This window comes from Adiantum capillus-veneris, chromosome 4 (genome assembly GCF_014529385.1).
Source record: "Adiantum capillus-veneris isolate H3 chromosome 4, ASM1452938v2, whole genome shotgun sequence".
NCBI classification, from domain to species: Eukaryota; Viridiplantae; Streptophyta; class Polypodiopsida; order Polypodiales; family Pteridaceae; genus Adiantum; species Adiantum capillus-veneris.
The window spans coordinates 108,781,294-108,803,454 of NC_140934.1; the positions used below are offsets into that span (position 1 = coordinate 108,781,294).

Sequence of the window (22,161 nt, forward strand, 5' to 3'; positions counted from 1 at the left end):
GTATCGCCTATGGAATCCTGAAGATGGTAAAATCTTAAGGAGTAGGGATGTAATTTTTAACGAACAAAATATGTACAAAGATTACTTGGAAAGGAATTAAACAAAAGAAACAGGTGATGAGTACATGGATCTTGAGGACTGTGAAGACTCAAGGACTGCAAACGGTGACAATGTGCAACAACGTCAACCAAATGAGGAGCCTCAACCTATTCCCAGAAGATCTACAAGAGCAAGTAGACCTCCAGAAAGATTTGTTCCTTCCTTCAACCATCTCTTGATTTCAGATTCTGGAGAGCCGGAATCATACGAAGAAGCTATGCAACATGAATCCAAAGAAGAATGGATGAAGAGCATGCAAGTGGAGATGGACTCGCTACATCGCAACCAAACATGGGAGTTGGTTGAGTTGCCTAAAGGTAAGCGGGCACTTCAAAACAAATGGGTGTACAAGGTGAAGGATGAAGAAGGTGGGAAAAAAAGGCACAAGTCTAGGCTTGTGGTAAAAGTGTTTTCTCAAAAGAAAGGTATTGACTTCAATGAAATATTTTCTCCTGTTGTAAAAATGAACTCAATCAGGCTTGTCTTAAGCATTGTGGCTGCTCATGATCTAAATCTCGAGCAAATGAATGTAAATACGGAATTCCCTCACGGTGACTTAGAGGAGGAAATCTACATGCTTCAACCAAAGGGGTATGAAGTAAAAGGTAAGGAGAAGATGGTTTGCAGATTAAAGAAGAGCTTGTATGGTTTAAAACAAGCATCAAGACAATGGTACTTGAAGTTTGATCGATGGATGTTGGATCATGGATTCACAAGATGCAACTCGGATCACTGCGTCTACATGAAGAATTTGGGAGATGGGAAATTCATCATCCTAATGTTGTATGTTGATGACATGTTGATTGCAAGTGTTAACATGCAGGACATCAAAGACCTAAAAGAGGAGCTGTCTAAATCTTTTTCAATGAAAGATTTAGGTGGTGCAACATGTTGATTGCAAGTGCTAACATGCAGGACATCAAAGACCTAAAAGAGGAGCTGTCTAAATCTTTTTCAATGAAAGATTTAGGTGCTGCAAAGAGGATACTTGGTATGAAAATATCAAGGGACGGGATGAAGAAGACAATAAAGCTATCTGAAGAGGATTATATCAAGAAGGTACTAGAAAGGTTTGCAATGCAAAATGCAAAACCAGTTTCTACACCTTTGGTTGGTCACTTTAAACTAACAAAGGATATGTGTCCAAAGACACAAGAGGAGATAGCCTACATGTCTAAAGTTCCATATGTTGCAGCGGTAGGTTCTCTAATGTATGCTATGGTCTGGACAAGGCCAGACATTGCACATGCAGTGGGAGTTGTGAGTAGGTTCATGGACAACCCAGGTAAAGAGCATTGGCAAGCTGCGAAGTGGATACTTAGGTATCTAAAAGGGACAACAACAAATGCTTTGTATTTTGGAGGAACTGATATTTTTCTAGAAGGGTATGTTGATGCAGATATGGAAGGTGACAAAGATACTCGAAGGAGAACTACTGGCTATGTGTTCATGGTTGGAGGCACAGCAGTAAGCTGGGCTTCAAAGCTGCAGAAAGTAGTTTCACTTTCTACCATGGAAGCAGAGTATGTAGCAATGACGGAGGCAAGCAAAGAAATGCTGTGGCTTCACAGATTCTTAGAAGAGCTTGGATTCAAACAAGACAATTGTGTCTTGTACAGTGATAGCCAAAGCTCTATCCATCTTGCAAAGAACTAAGCCTTTCATTCAAGGACAAAGCACATTGAGGTGAGATATTTACGCACTCTTTTGGAAGTGGGACAACTAAAGCTAGGAAAGGTGCATACAAGTGAAAATCCTGCAGACATGTTTACAAAGGTGGTCAACAAGGAGAAGTTGAGCTTTTGCTCATCTTCAATCGGCATTCAAGGATGAGAAGCCATAATGGAAAGCAGTCACAGGTTTGGTTTGGAGATCAGTCTCCAAGTGGGAGATTGTTAAGTATGGATCTTGATTTACCCTTGTAATTTTTTGTGGTAAAAGCGCATATTTGTAAGGCTCCCATTATGAGGAGAAGCCATCGTGCGTGAAGGAAGATCACTCGCCGGAAACCAAAATTTTCACGATAAAAAATCAGGGGCAACTTTAGGGGCCTCGGGGGGGGAAGCCCCCGAATTTTTTTTCCCTCGCCGAAATATTATGGCCAGACGGCGGCCGAAAAGCGGTCGGAAAACAACCATCGGTTGGCCGATGGCCGGTAGTCAATGGCCGGTGGCTGGTGGTCGAAAGTCAATGGCTGGTGGCCGAATTCAAAAGCGGACTTGTCTTCTCAAGGGCGGCCACACATGGGCGGATTGGAGGGTCCGATTTGGACTTATCTACACAAGGGTGGCTACACATGGCTGCCTCTCATGAGAGAGGGCAGCCCTTTTGGCCTATAAAAGGAGGCCATTTCTACACACATTTCATAGAGTGTGAAGTTGATTCAACAAGGTGAGTGTGAGGTGGTGAGAGTGAAGCAAGGCGGGAGCTCCATTAAGGGTATAATCCCTTTGTAAACTACCTATTGTTTTGAAGTACTAAAGCCATTGAGTGGGTGCTTTCCCGTGGACGTAGCCCACATTGGGTGAACCACGTATATCTTGTGTACTCTCTCTCTCTCTCTCTACTCTATAATCTCGTGTATGTAAATCTGTCTCTCTCCATTAAGTAATCTACTCAATTATCTATTTAGCTACGTCTTATTTCCTAACAACCTTCTTGATGATATGCTTTAGCCAACACCTCTTGACATGCCATAAACATAACAAAATAGGTACATGGAATACAATCTTGCAAAAAGCATGTGCATACGTGAGACTTGTAATGCAATTGTGGTCACTTACATTGATTGTAACATGAAAGGTGGACATACCGTAAAGCACCATTTTCTATTTCAGCATTGTCAACCATGAATTCTCCAGGCTTCCAAGACTTAAAGTGATCTAACATATGGTTTTCTAAAGCTTGTGATCCATGTACATGTTGTTTCAAATGTGTCCTAAGAAGTCAAGATCCATGCAATGGTGTGGGACAGTTGTCTAAACTCACTCCTATCTTATTGCAGACATATCGAGAACCACGAATATAATTTTCAATCCATGGGACAAACCTGACTTAAGTAGTGCATAGAGGCTACAAGAAGTTGTCAATCTCTTGGAAAACAACAAACAACTTGCATCTAACTCAAACTACACTCAAATGCCAGAAATCATCAAAAGCTAGTCGCTAATCGGCAAACAGATCACAACCGGTTACAGCATCAACTGACATCCAAATGTTACGAAACTTCTAGGACATGTTTATAAGATTTAATCACACATGCTTATGGTCTCAAATTTCACTTTAGGTCAAGTTAAAAAATCGTGATTATTAACAACAGTGAGTTTTTTTGACCCAGAATGCATCTAAATGCTTAGCAATGATGCCCCAATACCTCACCTATACTTATTTTGAAGCTTAAATTCCTACTTATGATGAAATTAGGCCGCGGTTCGGTGATGCCAAAAGCTACGGATTACCATGAAATGCTTACGTCAATGCGTAGAGCTCTTACCTGCGGTTGCAACGCAATAGATGACACTACAATGTGACAACCGGGAAGGGAGTAGGAAGCACAAGAATGAGAGAAGTGAGTGCCATTAGCTCACGCTATGTTTCTATTATCCAAAACTTATAAAATACTTACAAAAATTGACTTTTATACCTTAGCTAAGATTTTTGTGGTCAAAACTAATAATCTGGGAGCTGTAACTAAAGATAGGTTGATACAATCTAGAAGCTTGTAGCCCCGGCTCATCAATTACACTGTTTATTTGGAAAGTAGGAGTTACAACATTCCCAATTCATCAAAATAATAAGTTGTTTTACAATAAAAGCTCCGAAAAATGTTATCCAAGTTAGCTTGCTGCTACCAAATGGGAACGCCATTGTGATGACTATCAAAGACTAGTATAATGTAGAGATAAAACTATAACACAAGAGTGCTTGTCAGTAGAATGCAACAAACTACATAGAGAACTTGATCGATCATAATATGAAAATGCCAATAATACCCACCTTGTACTTATTTGTTCTGAAGGTTGTATCAATTACTAGAAGATTTCCATTTCCGTACTTGTAGCAAATATCTCTTTTCCATGGAGTTTGGATTCCTAGCATAGACTCCACATTGTGCATTAGATCTTGTGATTGATATATGAATATGTTGAGCATATTTTCATTGCACCAACGCCGTGCACTTTCGACATCATTATCATGAATTTGATATTACTGTCCACTTAAGTCATAACAGAGACCTTTATTGCCTTCGAGAAAAGATATCCATGGTGCTCCGGCTTTCTCAGGCTCGTGAAAATATTGACTGCAAGTGAGCAGCATTCTGCAAAACTTATACAGCATTGCACATGAGAGGTCGGGGAGGCTCTTGAAGAAAGTCATGGCGCCCGCTAGAGTTTTCACCATGTATTCTTTCGTTATTGGACCTTGCTCTGGAGTTGGTAGATGTGAGTAATTCAGCCATGTTGGTCTCTTCTTTTTCATTGCTTCGTATGCGTGCCATGTCCTTACCCTTGGTACAGGACATAATGTTGGGTCTTTCAGTAGGGTTACAAGTGCTCTTGTGAACAAAATTTGATATCTTGAATTCTTGTTCAACCAGTTCTTTCTCCACTTGGGGTAGATATCCTCTAAGCTTGTTGCTTGCATATCCTTGTATTGTCTTTCTTTTATCTGTAGTAGCTCCACTTTGATCAGTGGATATGGCAATGATTGCTGATGCCACTAAACATTGATTTGGTTGGGAGTGAGTTGAGTTACATTGATTGAGTGGAGAACTCTCAAATTTCAATCCATTGATGCTTTCCATTCGGCATCTGTTTCTTGGACAATCTGCTCTTTTAGTGCATCTTCCCTTTTAGAAAGCTGGACCATGGGCACTTGCTCAGCTTCAGCGAGTGGTACTTGAAATTCCGACTCTCATGCTAGCCCTTCTGAGGGCTGTGTTTCCATCACGGCAAATGAGACTGAGGGTATGTCGACGGTTGGTTGTTCAGAGGGTCCTGCTTCATCCTGAGTTTTTGAGGTTGATCTTTGCTTTTTCATGCATCCGATAATTTAGTTAGAAGCTCTCCTAGCTCTTCCATCTCTTTTTGTTGTTTCTCTTTTGCAAGATGGTGTTGTTCTGCTTCATCTTTCAGCTCTTTGGTCTGTCTTTGGAGATCTGCAATAATGTTCATTCGGTCATCGAGCTCTCCTTGTAGAGCATCAATGACGAGTTCAAGTTCCTTAGCCTTAGCACTACGGCTAAGTGTTTTTGTTTGCATCTTATCTGTTATCAGTTGCATTTGCTTGGTATATTCATTGATTTGCATGATGACTTCGTCATTTGTTTCCCAATCTTCACGCTCTCCCTGAGGATGTTGAGAGGTTTCAGACGTTTCAATTTGTGGCTCTTTGGGTTGTGATGTGGCTTCTGCTTCTTGAGGCTTCGGCTGATTCTTGTTGTGTTGTTGTAGAAGGTCCAACTTCAGTGCTTTCTGTTCCCTTTGGATGTTCAAAATTGGGGTCTTCCTGTTGTTTCACTTTTCCCTTTGCTTCCTCACCTTCATTGGGTTTAGCAGTTGGTGAAGGATTTGGGCTTGGCATTGGATGGTCTTCTTGCTCCGTAGTGGGTGAAGTGGGTTTCGAAGACATCTTTCCCTGGTCGTGATGTGACTCACTTTGTTCAGTAGCCTCTTCTTGTCTTTGTTGCTCGACCGCTTCTTCCTTTTCTTTCCTTTCAGCTTCTTGAGCTCCCTATAGCTTTAGGGCTTCAGCTTCCGCATACATGCACTCAAGAAAATCCTTGGGATCCTCTGTCCCTTTCCTTGTAGGTTTCTTGGTTCTTGGTCCCCTTATATCTCTTGGACTCCATCTTTCAGGGTCCTCACCTGCAGCTTGACGGCTCCTTCCATATATTTTCTTTTCTCTTTCAAATATTGCCTTCTTTTGCTGAGGTTCCACTTGGTGTGCTGCTACTACTTTCTTTTTCATTTCTTCATTTCTTGCTCTTCTTTCCTCATTGTCCGAGCTTTCACTGCTATGAGCCTCATGGGAGCTTTCTGCAGATTCTTCATCTGACTTGTACACTCTCTTTGTTGAATGAGTGGTTCTTGAAGAAGGTTGAGTAGACACAATCTAGGTGTTCTAATCTGGGGTTGGTGGAAAATTGTCGACCATTCCAATAGCATGATATGCTATTCTGGTTAGCACTTCTAGAGCGCCCAAATATGTGATTTTGCCTTCTTTCTTTGTGACTTTCAGTGGTGTAAGTACATATTGCGCATGATCAATTGCCTGTATGTTTGTCGACTTCAATTCTTGAGTGAAGGTTGTCGCAACCACATGGTTTGGACTTGTGTACCATGGTTGTCTCTTTGATAATAAGTGGAAGTGTTGATGGTAGAGGCGAGTTAGTTCTTCCACTTGCCTTTGGATGAGGTCGAAAAATGTGATAGCATCAGTATCTTTGGTAAAAGTGCCTGTTGTCTTTCTATCTCTGGCCCGCATTGTCATACCTTCAGTTGGCAGCTTTAGTGTCTCAGCCACTATCTCTTTAGTTATTACCAGTTCTACTTTTTGCCCTTGTTGGTCAGTGATTTGGGTTGACCCATCTTCTTTGATTGTGGACAGTAGTTCATATGCCTTCTGGAAATCCACACCGCATGGATCCTGGTCGTAGAAGTATCTTAGGCCCAGCCTTCTGTTGTCTTCTTTGGTGTCTGCTTTGCAACTACATCATATATCTCCTTTGGTAGCATTTGCAATTCTACTTGGTGTCCTTCTTCGCTCTTGAATCTGCCAGTGAAAACAGTTGTATTGTTTTCTTCAAGCTATTCCTTAGATAAGTAAGTTGCCTTGGCCATCTTTATTGAACTTGGATCTAATTGGTAGGGTGGCAACTCTTGCAACTTTTCTTTCTGGGACACCCTTTTCTTTGCCTTCTTGGCAGCTTGCATTGCTCCTATTAAGTGAATACGGTGTTAAAGTTAGAAATTTCTACGAATGCCGCTCTGAAATGCCCCGAGTCTGAATTGATAACAAATGATGTCCATTTTGCTTCAAATCAATTTTGGAGCATGCCTGCATGCATATAAACATGTAGAGATCAAAATCATAGAGTCCAGGCAAAAATTGCAACAAAAGTAAATAATGGCGATTATTTACAGCTAGGATTTTTTCCACCTGTTTACATTTTTGACATCATAGGCTTGAAACATATGGCATTTAGGTACTCCGAGTGATGTGTGGGCTCATTTGAGTGCACTGGTTGGAAATGGTGCCAGATTTAGGCTTTCAGACTCTGAAACAGTAGATATAAAGAGATTTTGAGTTTTTGAGATCCAAATTTGCTCAAACTTGATCAGTGGACTTGGGACATTATGTTCTTTGGTCCCATAAGGTCAAAGTTGCAGATTTCACCCATTTTGGAAAGAAAGTAAATAATCATGATTATTAACTTTTTCATCAAAATGTACATTTTTGTTGCAACTTGGTTCTAGGCATGATGTAGACTTTGTGTATGAGATGGGGTAATTTGGATCAAAGAATGTGACAGATAACTCAAAAATTGGATTGGAAAGACTTTGGTGTGTCTTTTTGACAATTTCTAAATTTTTCTTGATTATTTTGGCTCATACTTAAAATGTGGCATGTCAAAGATGTGTACAAGTGATAGGTGAAGTGAAGACTTGACAATTTTTTGACCTAGACATATTCAATACATCTAACACAAGTCCTAAAATGAATTTGGTAAAGTTTTGTCGTGTCAGCATCACTTCGTGCTCTTGTCGACTCTGAAATCACCTATTTTTGGGACTAGATGGCCTATGGAGTTGGTTAGTCACTTTTGAATCTATGGGCTTGTTTGCTACATAGCCCTGATGCTACCCATCCAGTTTTGGCCCATTTGGAGTCAGTTTGACTTCATATGTTAGTTTTGAAGCTTTGTAGCCTTCGAGCTATTTTCTGTTGTTCGAGAGCTTGCCTTGATTTTTTTCATGAAACCTTCCAGGTACATTGTGTATAGACCCAGTCTATGAGCTACCTGTGGAGTCAGAATCCAATTCTCGCATATGGCAAAAACCTAGATTGTCTACTTGGGACCCTTCAACACCCCCCCCCCCCCCCCCCCTCGACCCCTACCGGATGGTCATCTAGTGATATAGAAGTGTTCTATTATATAGGGGCATGCTATATCTCAAGTCTTGTCCAATTCGGTTGAGGTGACAGGTGGCTATGGTCAATTTTGTGTCGTAGGACTTCGTGCACTACTGGGTTTCTAGGGTTTTTTCCTGAGCCTAAACTTGCTACCCTGCCATATAAAATTTTTCATTGATATCTTAGAACTTACCCCTCATGTTTCGTGTGAGACAGCACTCTAAATGGACGCTTGTGGACTGCGAAAATCGCGCGCAAAGAAGGCTAACAGCTCTCTCCTCCAAGAGTGACTAGTGGAAATGAGGTGATTTTGGGCTACCTTGGATATCTATACTCGGACTTCCAAAAATATTTTTAGTATAACATAGATTTCACGGACTATTAGTCCTATTAGGCCGTGAAATCTATGTTATACTAAAAAATTATTCAATCGGATTCCGTTAGCTCATTCTGCAAGAATTTGCGAAAGTAGATTTTGGCAGCCTAATTTAGGCTTCCTGCTTCCATCTCTCGATTTGATTGAAATTTCTTGTGCATGACGCCTTGTCCTTCTGAACATCAGTGTATCTTCAATTTCTCCATCTGAGCTCATTTGCTATTTATTATTAATTTTTGACCTGTTTATTAGAAAAATAAACAATAATAATAAAATATGCTAAGAAAGAAAAGTGAAAGATCAATAATTAGGAAAATCCATTGAAAAACATTGCTTTATTGTTTTTTGGTGGATTTCTCCATTTTTAAGTCCCAATATCAAGAGAAATGATAAAAATAACAAAAAAAAGACCATTTTTTATGATTTTCTAAAAGTATATACACTATTTACACTCATCGGGGAGATGTTATCAGTTAAATTTCCCCTGTTGATGACTTGTTAAAGGAATTATTAGGCAATTTTACAAAAATCACATGTTAACATCAAACTTTTTCCTCCCTCTTCAAACATTGCCCTTAATTACTTAGTTCCCTTCCACCCCTTGTAGATGGCGTACTCCGGGACGACTCTGTGCATGAGTTGACCAATCGTGTCTATGCATAGCCTTGGTTGGCTCTACCATGCTTTGAAGATCAATTCAATTCAAACCATTATGTTGTGCAAGAGTTGGGTCTTGAGTACTTAACTCAAGGGTTTCTGGGGTCAAGGTTTTCTTTTGCTGTTTCCCAAAGAGCAAGTCTTGTAGCTTGTGTGCTCTTTTACTTTTTTGTACCATCAGGATGCTTTGGCATGCTAATTTCTTGAGCTATTGGTATCAAGGATGATGGTTTTTGAGCTTTAACTCGACATTGGTATCTTGGTTTTTCTTTAATGAAATGTTGTGGTTGAGTGTTTTGAGACTTAACTCTCCACTACTTCATCGGTTTTATAGTTTGCAGAGAAGATAAGTGCTCCTTTTTCCTCCAAATCCATTTTGATTTAGGTTCCCTGCTCCAAGATTCTCTTCTTTGTGTTTTGAACCTTGGAACCGTCTTTGGTATAGTCGATGATGTTTTGGGCACCCAAATTTGACACGGCTTGTCCTTAAGTTGTGCTTTTGGTACCCAAATATGCATGACTCCTTGCATGCTACTTGTAGCTTTTTCTTGTCGATAGGATGGAGAAGATTGATTGATTCGTGGTTTGTTCTATTGGGAATCTCCTTTCCATTCCTCTTTGCTTAGTGCAATTGGAACGATGAGTTGCCCGCCTTTAGGTGATAGCTTGAGTTGATTGGCATCCCAATCTGGTATTGCTTTGTACGTCCTCATCCATGAGATTCCAAAAATCATCATTTCATTCATGTGTTCATCTAGTAAGCATACAAACTGATGCATGGACATCCATGTACTATCACATTTAAGTTGACTACTCCCAGTGGCGGTGTTGGATTTTTGTTGCATCCTTTAATAGTCGATATTCCTGCTGCTGTTGTCAAAGACTAATTCGTTGCTTTCTTGTACGTGGAATAACTGACTGCATTTACTCGAGCTCCTGTATCGACCAACGCATCTGTGCTATGATTGTTCATTTGTACTTTGATGCGAAGGTCCATTCCATCTAACCATTCATCATCTATTGATAGCGCATTCTTCTGTAATTCCCATAGTCGCTCATCTAGTTCTAGAGTGTTGATGGGAATAGGTATTTTTTGACTTTTGAAAGCAACTTTCCTTTTGAGTACTCGAAGATGAGCTTCCTCTTGGGCTTCATCAATAACCTGCTGTCGTTTTATCTTTCCTTGCTTTGCTACATGCATCTTTTCTAGCAATTCATCAGTTAGTGGAAAAACTGTACTTCTTTAAGCGGCATCCACTAATCCAATTAGCCATAGGTTCACCATCTAGGGTGGAAAAATTAATTGTTCCCCTTGGAGATATGTCTTCAATGATAAACGGTTCGTTTCCATTTTTCTTAAACTTAGGAATGTGTTGCTTAAGGGAGAAGACTAAAACTAAGTCCCCTTTTTTGAAAATTTTTTGTAACTATATGGGAATAAAAAAACTTTCTTTGTTTTCGCTTTTGTGCATAGATGCGAGCTATAGCTGTTATAACGCCTTTTCTCATCAAGATTTTCTACATCTTCAAGCCTCTGTGAAAATTCATGTCCTGTCCACTCAAGATTCTTTGCTACCCTTACTGTCGGCAATAGAAATTCTATCGGCAGTATGGCATCAAGACCATAAACAAGGTTAAAGGGTGTAGCATTTAAAGCTATCTTGAATGAAACTCTATAAGCCCATAGAGCGGCATGGAGATTCATTTCCCAACCAGTCCATTCTGAACTAACCACTTTAGTCAATACCGAGCTAAGAATTTTATTCGTCCGACCATCGGGGTATCATTTCCACGGAGAATAGATATGCATCCGGTAGATCATTGTCTACTCCCTTGGGTGGTTCTCCTAAAACAATCCTCGATAAATGATCTACTGTTTGGTGAGTGGTGCCCTTTTTCACAACTATAGTGAAATCAAATTCCAAAAGAATGATGAACCATCTCACTATTCTTCCTGTGTTGCGGGGCTTGTTGACCAAGTACAATAAGGTTTGGTGGTCCACAAAGAACACAAATTTGTTAGCTAATAGGTAATGTCTATAATTTTTTACGGCATAGATCATTCCTAATCCTTCCCTTTCGGTGGTTGTATAGTTTCTCTCTAGCATATTCAAATGTGTACTAGCATAAGAAATAGGAAAATCAAATTTTTTGTCTTTTAATTGAGATAGTATACACCCAATGGCAAAATTGGAAGCATCTATATGTATGTGGAATATCTTATTCCAATCTAGTTCTTTCAATATTGGGACTGAAGTGAAAGCTTGTTTAAGCTTCATGAAGGATTTTTTATACTCATCAGTCCATTCAAAGAGTGTAATCAAGCTATGCATAGGTTTTGCAATTATAGCGTACATGTAAATGAATCGTCTGTAATATCCACAATGTCCCATGAAAGCTTGAACCCCTTTGACTGTTGTTGGTCTAAGCAATTCAACAATAACATGAATGTTATCCACATCAGTAGCTATGCCATTTTTAGACACTATATGCCCAAGAATTTTTCCTTGTCTGTCCATAAATGTGCACTTTTCAGGATTTAAGCAAATCCTATAAAGTCTACATTTTTCGAATACCTTTTTGAGGTGTTCAAAATGATCAATCCGGATTGATGAATGTACACATAAATCATCAATATATACTTCCAAGAAATTTCGAAGATATTCTTTAAAAGCATAGCTCATCAATCTTTGAAAGGTGGCAGGAGCATTAGTTAACCCAAAAGTCATAACCTGATAGGCAAAAATATCACATTCAGTTGCAAAGCTAGTTTTATGTTGATCTTTGGAGTCAACCAAAAATTGATTGTATCTCAAAAGCCATCTAAAAAGTTGTAAGCTTCTTTTCTTGCAACTCGTTCTAAAGCATGCTCAGTGATTGGCAGAGGAAAGCTGTCTCTAATGGTAGCTGCAGTCACTTTCTTGAGATTGACACACACCCATAATTTTTCATTTTTCTTGGTTACTATTACAATTGGAGACACCCAGTCTGTGTATTCAATTTCATAAATGAATACGGATTCCTTTAGCTTTTCTATCTCTTCTTTGATATTTCTGGCAAATGTCTTATTATAAGTGTATGCCCTTTGTCTGATTGGTTTCACATCATCTCTCATTGGTATGGTATGTTGAAAGATTTTTGGATCAACACCCTTGAGATCTTTATAAGACCAAGCAAAGATATTTCGGTATTCTTTTAGTAATCTTAACAAAATCTCTTCTCCTTCTTTTGTCAAGTTGTTTGCAATGTAGGCAATCTAGGTTCTTCTCTTGGTTGAGCGAGATCTATCTTTTTTGCATTTTCAGGTCTTTCGTAGGACTGCCCTGTTTTCTTAGTTCCCTAACAGGTTGTTCGAGTATGATCTTTCGGTCTTGGAGAGTATCTTTCTTGTATATTTTGGTCTTGAAGAGTATATTTCTTGTAATGAGATATATACAACTAAAATGGAAACCACTGAGGAGAACGGTAAAGATTCCATGTCAAGGGTTGAGATCATTTGTATGGGAATTATGTCATAGCCGTCCTCATTGCAAAATTGAGTAGGCATAGGCGTAATCATACCTACATCCATTGTTGCCAAAATTTGAGTCCACTCAAATGGATGTATTTACACATACATACATTGTTGCCAAAATTTGAGTCCACTCAAATGGCTCAAACAAATGCTCCGGAAAGGGTTCAGGTAAATAGGCTTCATCTGTGCAATCCCTTTCTAAGATACATTCTTCTCGTTTTAAGCTCCCATTTTTTGAGGCTCCGCAGATCCAAATAGGTGTATCTTTGTTTAACTAAGATGGAAGCTTATTTTCAGCCGAAGACGCTGAGTCAAATTCTTGTATGGGTGTTTTCATGACATCTCCATAAGTGTGATCTTTTAGATTAACCCTTGTTATTGATCCCACTTGCTTCAAGTACAAATAATTATTTCCCCAATCCTGGATGAGTTGTACTTGTCGCATGAAAGGTCTTCCCAAGATGATATCATAATTGAGTTTCTTTCCAAATTCCACTATTGCAAAAGTGTGTTGATAATCAATCCCACAGGAATTAACTATCACTTTTTCAAGCAGTCCTAAGGGTCTTTCGATGTGTCCATCAACCAATTGCAATTTCATTCAAGTTTGTCTAATGGTTGGTTTTCCCCATGATTCCCATACTGCTTTCATGGTTATGGCTATGTCTGCCCCACTATCCAGTATTGCCATGGTTCCCATATCATTATATCTCACTGGAAGGGTATGTTTCCTTCTTCCCCTTTGTAGTATCCTCTGACTTTGTTCATTGAGATGGATCTAATCTCTGTGAGGAAATATGACGTAGCTAAGTAGATAATTGAGTAGATTATTTAACGTAGAGAGATAATTTTCACACACAAGAGATTATAGAGTAGAGAGAGAGAGAGAGAGAGAGAGAGAGAGAGAGAGAGAGAGAGAGAGATAGAGAGAGAGAGAGAGAGAACACACGATATACGTGGTTCACACAATGTGGGCTACATCCACGGGAAAGCAGCCACTTAATGGCTTCAGTACTTCAAAAAAGAAGTAGGTTACAAAGGGATTATACCCTTAATAGAGCTCCTCCCTTGCTTCACTCTCACCACCTCACACCCACCTTGTTGCATCAACTTCACACTATGAAATGTGTGTAGAAATGGCCTCCTTTTATAGGCCAAAAGGGCTGCCCTCTCTCATGAGAGTCAGCCATGTGTAGCCGCCCTTGTGTAGATAAGTCCAAATTGGACCCTCCAATCTGCCCATGTGTGGCCGTGCTTGAGAAGACAAGTCCGCTTTTGAATTCGGCCACCGACCACCGGCCATTGAATTCCGACCATTGGCCACTGGCAGCCACCGGCCAACCGGCCAACCGACCGGTCATTTTTTTACCACTTTTCGGCTGTCGTCCGCGGCCATGATATTACAAGTCCGCTTGAGAAGACGAGTCCGCTTTTGAATTCGGCCACCGACCACCGGCCATTGACTTTCAACCATTGGCCACTGGCAGCCATCGGCCAACCGGCCAACCGACCGGTCATTTTTTGACCACTTTTCGGCCGTCGTTCGTGGCCATGATATTACGACGAAAAGGAATATTCTGGCTCCAGACTGGTCGTGAAAATTTTGGTTTCCGGTGAGTGATTTTTTCTTCACGCACGATGGCTTCTCCTCATAATGGGGACATTACAAATGTGCATTTTTACCACAAAAAATTACAAGGGCTAAATCAGGCTCCATACCTAACAATCTCTTTGTTATCCATTTCGTGTTTCAATTTTTCCAATTTTTTTGCGATTAGCCCTGTTATCTCCACCTTCACTAAAGTTTTTTGTAGATCATTCCATAAAGATGGTCTAATTTTTAACAGTTCTCCTAAAGTAAGAGTGCATTGAATGGGTGTAGACATGATTGAATGGAGGTTGTCTACCTCTAGGGTCTGTTCCGCTGTGGTTTTACACACTATGGATTCATCTTTGTTATCTCCCAAGTAAGAGGGTAGTGTTTTCAGAGTCATTGGTTTAGACATTCCTGAAGATTCAGAGTCGCAATCCCCATACAAGGATTGTACATCCATGTCCATATCAGGAGGTAGATTGTCTAACCAAACTTCCTCTATAGGAGCTGACTTCAAAGTTGGGCTCCCATCATTAATCTCTCTAACTTTTTCCTATAAGTGTCCTAGCCAATCTTCTTCCACGAATGGAATTCCATCTAAGTTATCTTCACTGTCAGGCACTACGAGTTCTGGCTCTTTAGTTTCAAGGTGGGGTTCTACCACCACTTCGGATTTACCTTTACTCGTTCCTACCACAAGCTCCTCAGGTTTTGTTATACTCTCGAGCTTGGGATTTTGTTTTTCCAGTATCTCTTGAGTAATTCTTACCAGATTTTAATAAGGTTCAAGCTTAGCTGCTTTTGTATCTGGAGAAGGATAGTTTTTCCATTTGTTTTTCATGTTTTGGCCTGCTTTAAGTTCCGCTTGGTAAGCTTCCAAGGTTGCATTGGTTGGCTCAAAAATTTTGTCTACCAAAATTGATTCTCCAGATTTCACTGTGGTTTCCTTGATCTCACTTTCCAGTTCCTTTCACTTTTGCCTGGAATAGTTTCTTTGCTGTCTCCTCGATTTCAGCCCTTTGTTTTTGTTTTCTCATCTCATACCTTTTGCTTCTACTTCTCTTGGTCTTTTGACTGGAAATTTTAGTATTCTCCGAATCATCAGAGGAGTTATGTTTCTTTTTCTTAGACTGGGCTCTGGTGATTATCTTGATTGGAACAAGAGGTTCACTCTTAGGTGAGCTACTAGGTATCACTTGGACTACGTTCACTACTGTTTTACCCTTGTTTAAAGGATTTTTCGGACAATCTTCAGAGAAGTGTCCTCCCTTTTTGCAACATTGTATACGAAAAGCTTTAATTGGCTTAATGTTATTGTCAGGATCTGAGCATTCATTTTTTAGTGATCATCTGCACCATAGTTATGACAGGTCCCAGTTCTTGGCTTAATCATGGGTCTTACCATCAGAGGTCTAACACCTTGATTAGCTACATAGTACATCGGTGCAAGCTCTGGTGTAGTATAAGTCACAGGTTCTTCCATTGGTGGTGGATGTGAATTATATCAATCTCTTTCTACCATTACGGTAGACGGACTAGGCTCAACATAGGGTGTAACAGGCACTAGTGATTGTTCATCTATGCCTCCCTCTGAGTGCATGTACTTTACATGCACTGCATTATGTCGAGGATATAAAGGTTATTGACCCAATAGGGGTTGAGGTCTTTCCATACCCATCAATGGTCTTTGAGCTGGTGCCATATTAGGCTGATATCTGTACATGGGTTGTCCTTGTGGCCTCATAGACACATACAGCCATTCCCATCATACTTTGGTCGATAATAGCACTCATTGGTCTCATGGTTGGTCCATTTACCCTCAATTAAACACCATTTATGTGGCCTAATTGGTTGTTCCTGTTGAGATATCCCTTGTCCTGGTCCCCTCATCGGTACTTCTTGCATGTTATTCATCATTTCATTCATCCTTTTGAGCATGTCTTCTATGGCTATAGGCGGTGCTGCAGCAGCAGTTCCCACTTGTGTTGGTTCGATGGATATTGTTGTTAGCGGGTACGCCGCGACGGACGATGGAGCACAACAAGAACACAGACCAACAAACTGTCAATCCGAGGATGTAGCTGACCCGACTAGGGCATGGAGGCAATCTTTGGGTTGTCAACCCTGAGCTATCCTACCACAACACTACCATAAAGCAAAGAAACAGACAACGCATCCTATGAAAAACTACAAGCTCGAAACAGTCTCAAATCATATTGGAATGACTCGAAATCGGAGGGTAAGACTCACAAGGACATATCCTATGTGGCCAAACACCTAAACCCTGAAAACCATAATTGCAAGATCTCTAATCTCTGTCGCGATAGACTCAAAACAACAATTTCCAAAGTGTCTGAAACTGATCTACAAAGACATCAACACGAAGAGCTTCTCGCCTTGATTCTAACGACTACTCAATCATTCAGAACGGATGTCGTTTGAGGTACTTACGACCAAATATAGCTCGTAGTAGGCGGGCTTGCGATGTGGTCCTCGGCTTGCATTGCTTGCATCGACGCGGAGAGCTTCTCCATGCTAACACACTCCTACTCTCATATCTGCAATGTGATTAGTGTACGCGACGGTGTGTGTGCGTGAAGCTCACTACTGTGTGCTGCAGAACCCACGACTATATATTATTTGAGATAACGTAATGTGTTTTTTTACAAAGCCTTAGGTTTTAGCTTATATACCAAGCCTTCAAACCGCCAAATGACCTGAATTGTCCCTAGGCTTCTACAGAGCTTAATTACAAGAAACTGAGTTGGATTTACTCATTATACAAGCATCTGTGGCCAAAATACAAGTGCCGACTTAAAATATGAGGTTCCCGTAAACATTACAAAAGTGGCTGTAATGGCGCAAAATAATAATAACAGGATATTTGATGACGTCCATGAACTTGTATCTTCATGTTGCAGCATCCATCTTCATCTTCATCACCATCTTCATGTGGAATCTTTATAGAATCTTTGAGGAATCTTTAATGGAATCTTTATGGAAACGTTGTTGAAAGGGCGTCCTTTCAACACTCTCCCCTTCCGAATTCTTGTCGTCCCCGACAAGACCCTATGTCTTTGCTGGCCTTGACGAGTTCTTGATGTCTTGGTGTTGGTTGAAGTTGTTGTGGCAGCCTCTTTTGCAGTTGGTTGCTTTGCGTGATATTAAAGCTGCCTTGAAGTTGTACCTGTAGTGTATCTTAAGCCTGGAACTCTCCCCCTCCGATTGGTTGTTGTATCTTGAATTCTATGAGGTTGTATCGACTTGTTGGTGCAGCAGGTTGTTGTCATTGTAGCTCGAGTTTGCTTTTCCTGTGGTTGTTATCTGGAAGTCGTACCTGTAAGTTGACTTGAAGCTTTGTCAAGCTGTTATTTGGCCTCTCCCTTTTGACTTGGGGATATCGTGGTTCTTCTTGTTTTTGTTGTTATAAAAAATAAAAGAGTAAAAGTAAAATGTAGCGTATATACAAAATGAAGGTCTTGGATACCTGGATAAGACTAAAGGGAAAAACCGAGTGGGAAAAAATGTCTTTAGTCATAATTAAATGCGAGGCTATATATACTTAGGTTCTGATGTTATAGAGGTATGATGAGTTAAAGTACATATGGCCATATGGCTACTAGTATGGACTTGATATACATGGATAAGTGTTAGTAGCTTGCAGTCAGAGTCATTGTTGTTGAGCAAAGGCTTATAAAACCTGTTTCCGATTGGTCATCGTCATTTTTTTGTGTAAGTGCATGGGTGGAATAAAAAAGAGTGCCTAATGCATATGTCCAATGATGGGACATCTATATGCTTGCAAAGAGTTATGCATGTTAAACAAGATGCGGTGCGAGAGAAGAGTATAGATGGGTTCTTCATGGAGTTAGTGTAGCAAGCAAAACATATAGCATGAGTGCTTCAAAAGCTTTCACTACTCACAAGAAGGGTTTTTGTTGTCGAGGTTTCTCACTCTTCCTCATTGTGTCAAGTACGTGAGTGTTTTTTTTTTTTTGGACTACTCCACCTTATATATTATATGGACTTTGACTCTTATGCTCACCTCTTCCAGCATGAGCGACATGACTTTATGTATGCTCAACTCTTCAGCTTGAGCTTATACCTGTTAGCTAGACTCATAGACCACATAAAAATATTAACTGGAAGCTTAGGTCTGACACTTCGCTCATTTAGTGGCTTAGCTGCCCGACTCTAGACTCTTATGCCATGTAAGTTTAATGGCGACTTGGACTTACCTGATCGAGGCCTGAAATCCAATTCCATATGCTTTTGATGTTTAGGCCTTTCTCGTTAGTTTCTGTTTGAGATGCCATGTTGTCCAATACATTGGCATATATCTGCTCTTCATTCCTTGGTAGCAAATTGTGGTTTCTTGATGAGACAGGTATTGATGTTGAAGCAATGGTTGATGAAGTCTTCTTCTTCCAGATAGTGTTCTTCAAAACTGTGACCTCCGCATTTACCGTTGCTTTCTTTTTGCTGTTAAGAGGCTGTAAAGGAGTTGTGTATCTTTCTTGTTGTTGAGCCTCAATCGCGGATTTTGGAACCCACATTGTTCTTGGGCCTGGTGTGATGTCCTTTGCCACGTGCCTTGTTTCTTCTTTGACTTGATGGTACCTTGTCTTTAATTTCCAAATATGGCTGTTACTTTTGTAAAAGCCTTGCTCTTGTAGTAATTGACGAGGGATCCATCTATAGGTTGTAGTACTCTTGGGTGTAGCGGGTGGCTGCTCTTGATTTCTTGATGTTTCTTGCTTTTCCTGGGTGATTCCTTCATAAAATACTACCTTAGGTAACCAAATCTGAAAGTTACCCTCATAGAATCCTTGTGCTTTGAGTAACTCGACTGGAATGAATTTTTTGACTTTCTTGGAGGTGATCTTCACTTGACTTTGTTGGGTAGTCTGGTAGAATTCTGATTTCATTACCCAGACTTTTCGTATGGTTTGTCCAGTGCAAGACCTTCTCTTTTGCTTTTTGTACCTGTCCTTTCTCTTGGTTGAGTTATGTGATTGACGTTGACAGCTTTGTTGATTCCTGACTGAGTGGTTGTCATGGGATGGAAATCGCCAGGCTGTTATCTTGGGCTTGTTGACCCAAACATCTGAATTTCCTTTCTTGTAGCCTTGTGCAATAATTGACTCGCTTGATGTGATCCATCCTGTTACTTTTTCTTGTCGAGGTTGTTCCTGTGATTGTATCCAAATTGGATCATTAACTTTAATCTGTGCCTTGGATACTAGCACTTGGTTGACCTATTTTGACTTCCTTTGGAGACTTTTGTGCGATGGAAACTTCGGTTGATAGACTTTTTGCTTGGGTTTCCATTGTTTTGTTGATGGTTTGGCTTTTGATGTAGAGGCTTTGTCTTGCACTTGCATTGGCTGGGCTAGAGACTGTGGGCTTACTTTAGCTTTGCCTTTTTCAATAGCCAAGAATTTTTGAACTATTGTAGGCTTGACCTCTGTTGCCACTTGATAGCTTGTCGTGATGACCATTGTTGAAGGTTCTGGCTCGTCTTCCAAGACTTGTGCCCATGGCTTGGACAAAATCAAGTGTGTTCCTAGTTGTCGAGAATCTACCACCAATAATTTTTCTTTGACATTATGTGAGTGTAGTTGGACAGTAGCTTCTGCAATCCCCATACTTATAACATCCACTTCAAGTGAGAGATTTACCTTTATCTGAATATCATAAAGCTTTGGCTTACTTAGAAGTAACCACATGCCATATGACATGACATTAGTCGTGGAATTTGTATCAATTTCTGCCATAAAATTCATCTTGACTCCGTCTTGTGCACTTAGCAAAAAGTTGATCTTCTTTGGTATTAGATTTCCTGTGTTCTCTTGGGTGACTTGAGCAATCTTTGGCCTGGACTCCTTGTCGTCTTCTTCTTCATTGTTCACACTTCTGAGTTCATCTGTGTGTTCTAGCTCCTGCTTGACCATCATTTCCTCTGAAATGTCTTTTGGAGGGACAAAATCAGCATTTGGTTCCTGTAGAGTCATAGGCTCTTCTTTCTCGACTTCAGCTGTTGAAATGTCACCAATAGTGTCTGAACTTCCTGTCACTTGCTGCACCTCTTCTTTGATTGATTCCAAGTCTTCATATTGCTCGTTTGTAGGCGCTGGACCTGAAGCATCTTCTTTGGATCTTAGCCCTTCTTCCTGCAGCTTTGTTTCGTTGACTTGCGGCTCCTCCTTTGCACTATGCATTCGAGTTGGACAGTTTGTAATCAAGTGTGTTATCGCACACTGATCGCAAAGAGCACCTATTTCTATATGACTAGTATTCGGGCTAGGTATCTGGTTTTGTGTTATCCCCATAGCTGATAACCTTGTTTCGAACTCATACTCAGATTCGTCATCTGTCTCACCCATAACCCCTAGCATGTAGTAGGGGACTATGTCATACCCATTCTCATCGCAAAATTTTGTTGGTGTGGTCTCATTAACAGAGACATCCAAAGTAGCCAATATCTGAGTCCACTCTAGCGGTTCTAACGCCTCTTCCGGAAAAGGTTCTCTTATGTAAGCATCATCTTCTAAGACCCTCTCTAAGGAATTCTCATTTCTCCCAAAGTCACTACATTCCGATGCTCCGCACATCCAGATTTCTTTCTTTTTGCCCATCCACGGATGGTCTGTTGATCCACTTTGTGTTGCAGAATCAAAATCTTCCATGGGCGTTCTAGTTACATCTTGGTAACTATGATTTCCAATATTTACACGTGTTGTGGTTTCAGCATGTCTCAAGTATAGATAATCATAACCCCAATCTTGTACCATCTTGAGTTGCCTCATGAATGGTCTTCCAAGGATGATTTCATAGTTATTTTTCTTGCCAAAGTCAACTATGGCAAAAGTATGCGCATACTCTATACCACAAGAAGACACCACTATAGCTTCTAGCAATCCTAGGGGTCTTTCCACATGCCCATCCGCTAAGTTTAATTTTATTTTGGTTGTTCTAAAGGCGGGCCTATCCCATTTCTCCCATATTTGTTTTGTTGCTATGGCAATTCCTGCTCCGCTGTCAAGTATAGCTTTCATTTCAATCCCATTGTACTCGACAGGTAAAGTGGCATTACCATCTTCTCCTTCACAGTACTCTCCTACTTTGTTCAGAGGTACCGGTCTTACATTTGATCTAGGCTTCTCGATCTCATCTAGATCTTTTTCCAGGAACCTTAACGGGCTTTTGATCCCAATTTTTTCCAAGCATTTTCCTATATCCGTCCACATACTTGGCCTGATTTTTAAAAGTTCTGCCAACGTAATTGTGCACTTCACTGGCGTGGATAGCAAGTCAATCAAAATTTTTGTGTCCAATTCTTTTGTCCCTCCTAGCCTTTGTGATGGAACTCTCACAATCTCTGACTTTGCCTCAAAATCTCCCATGTACTCTGGCAAAGTTCTTAACGATGCAGGTCTACTGTCTTCGGAGGCTATCGATCCTACATCACCATAATATGACCTCGCATCAACACTCATTTTAGGTCTATCTAATGTGATTTCAGGAAATGGTGCTGGTCCAGCATCCTCTTCTCTTTTTTGGGCATCTCGGACAGCCTTCCATAACTCCTCTGGCCACTGCTCCTCAACTATAGGAACATAGGGTGGGAAATCCCTCATTGATTCATCTGTTGTATTTTGGACTACCCTCGAGTCTCGCGACCTTGGCAGTGGTTCTTCCCTATGATCCACCTCTTCTCTAGGCAATTCGTCTACTTTAATGCTCTCGTCTTTGTGCACTGGGGTGACTATCTTATCCTTCAAT

General features: G+C 40.4%; 2 pseudogenes; one reads left to right on the plus strand and one right to left on the minus strand.

Annotated features, from left to right (window-relative positions):
• Positions 1 to 22,161, plus strand: part of LOC147459774 (uncharacterized) — a 92,411-nt pseudogene that overhangs the window by 46,962 nt on the left and 23,288 nt on the right.
• The window catches only part of LOC147459775 (uncharacterized), a 56,610-nt pseudogene that overhangs the window by 13,049 nt on the left and 21,400 nt on the right, over positions 1 to 22,161 (minus strand).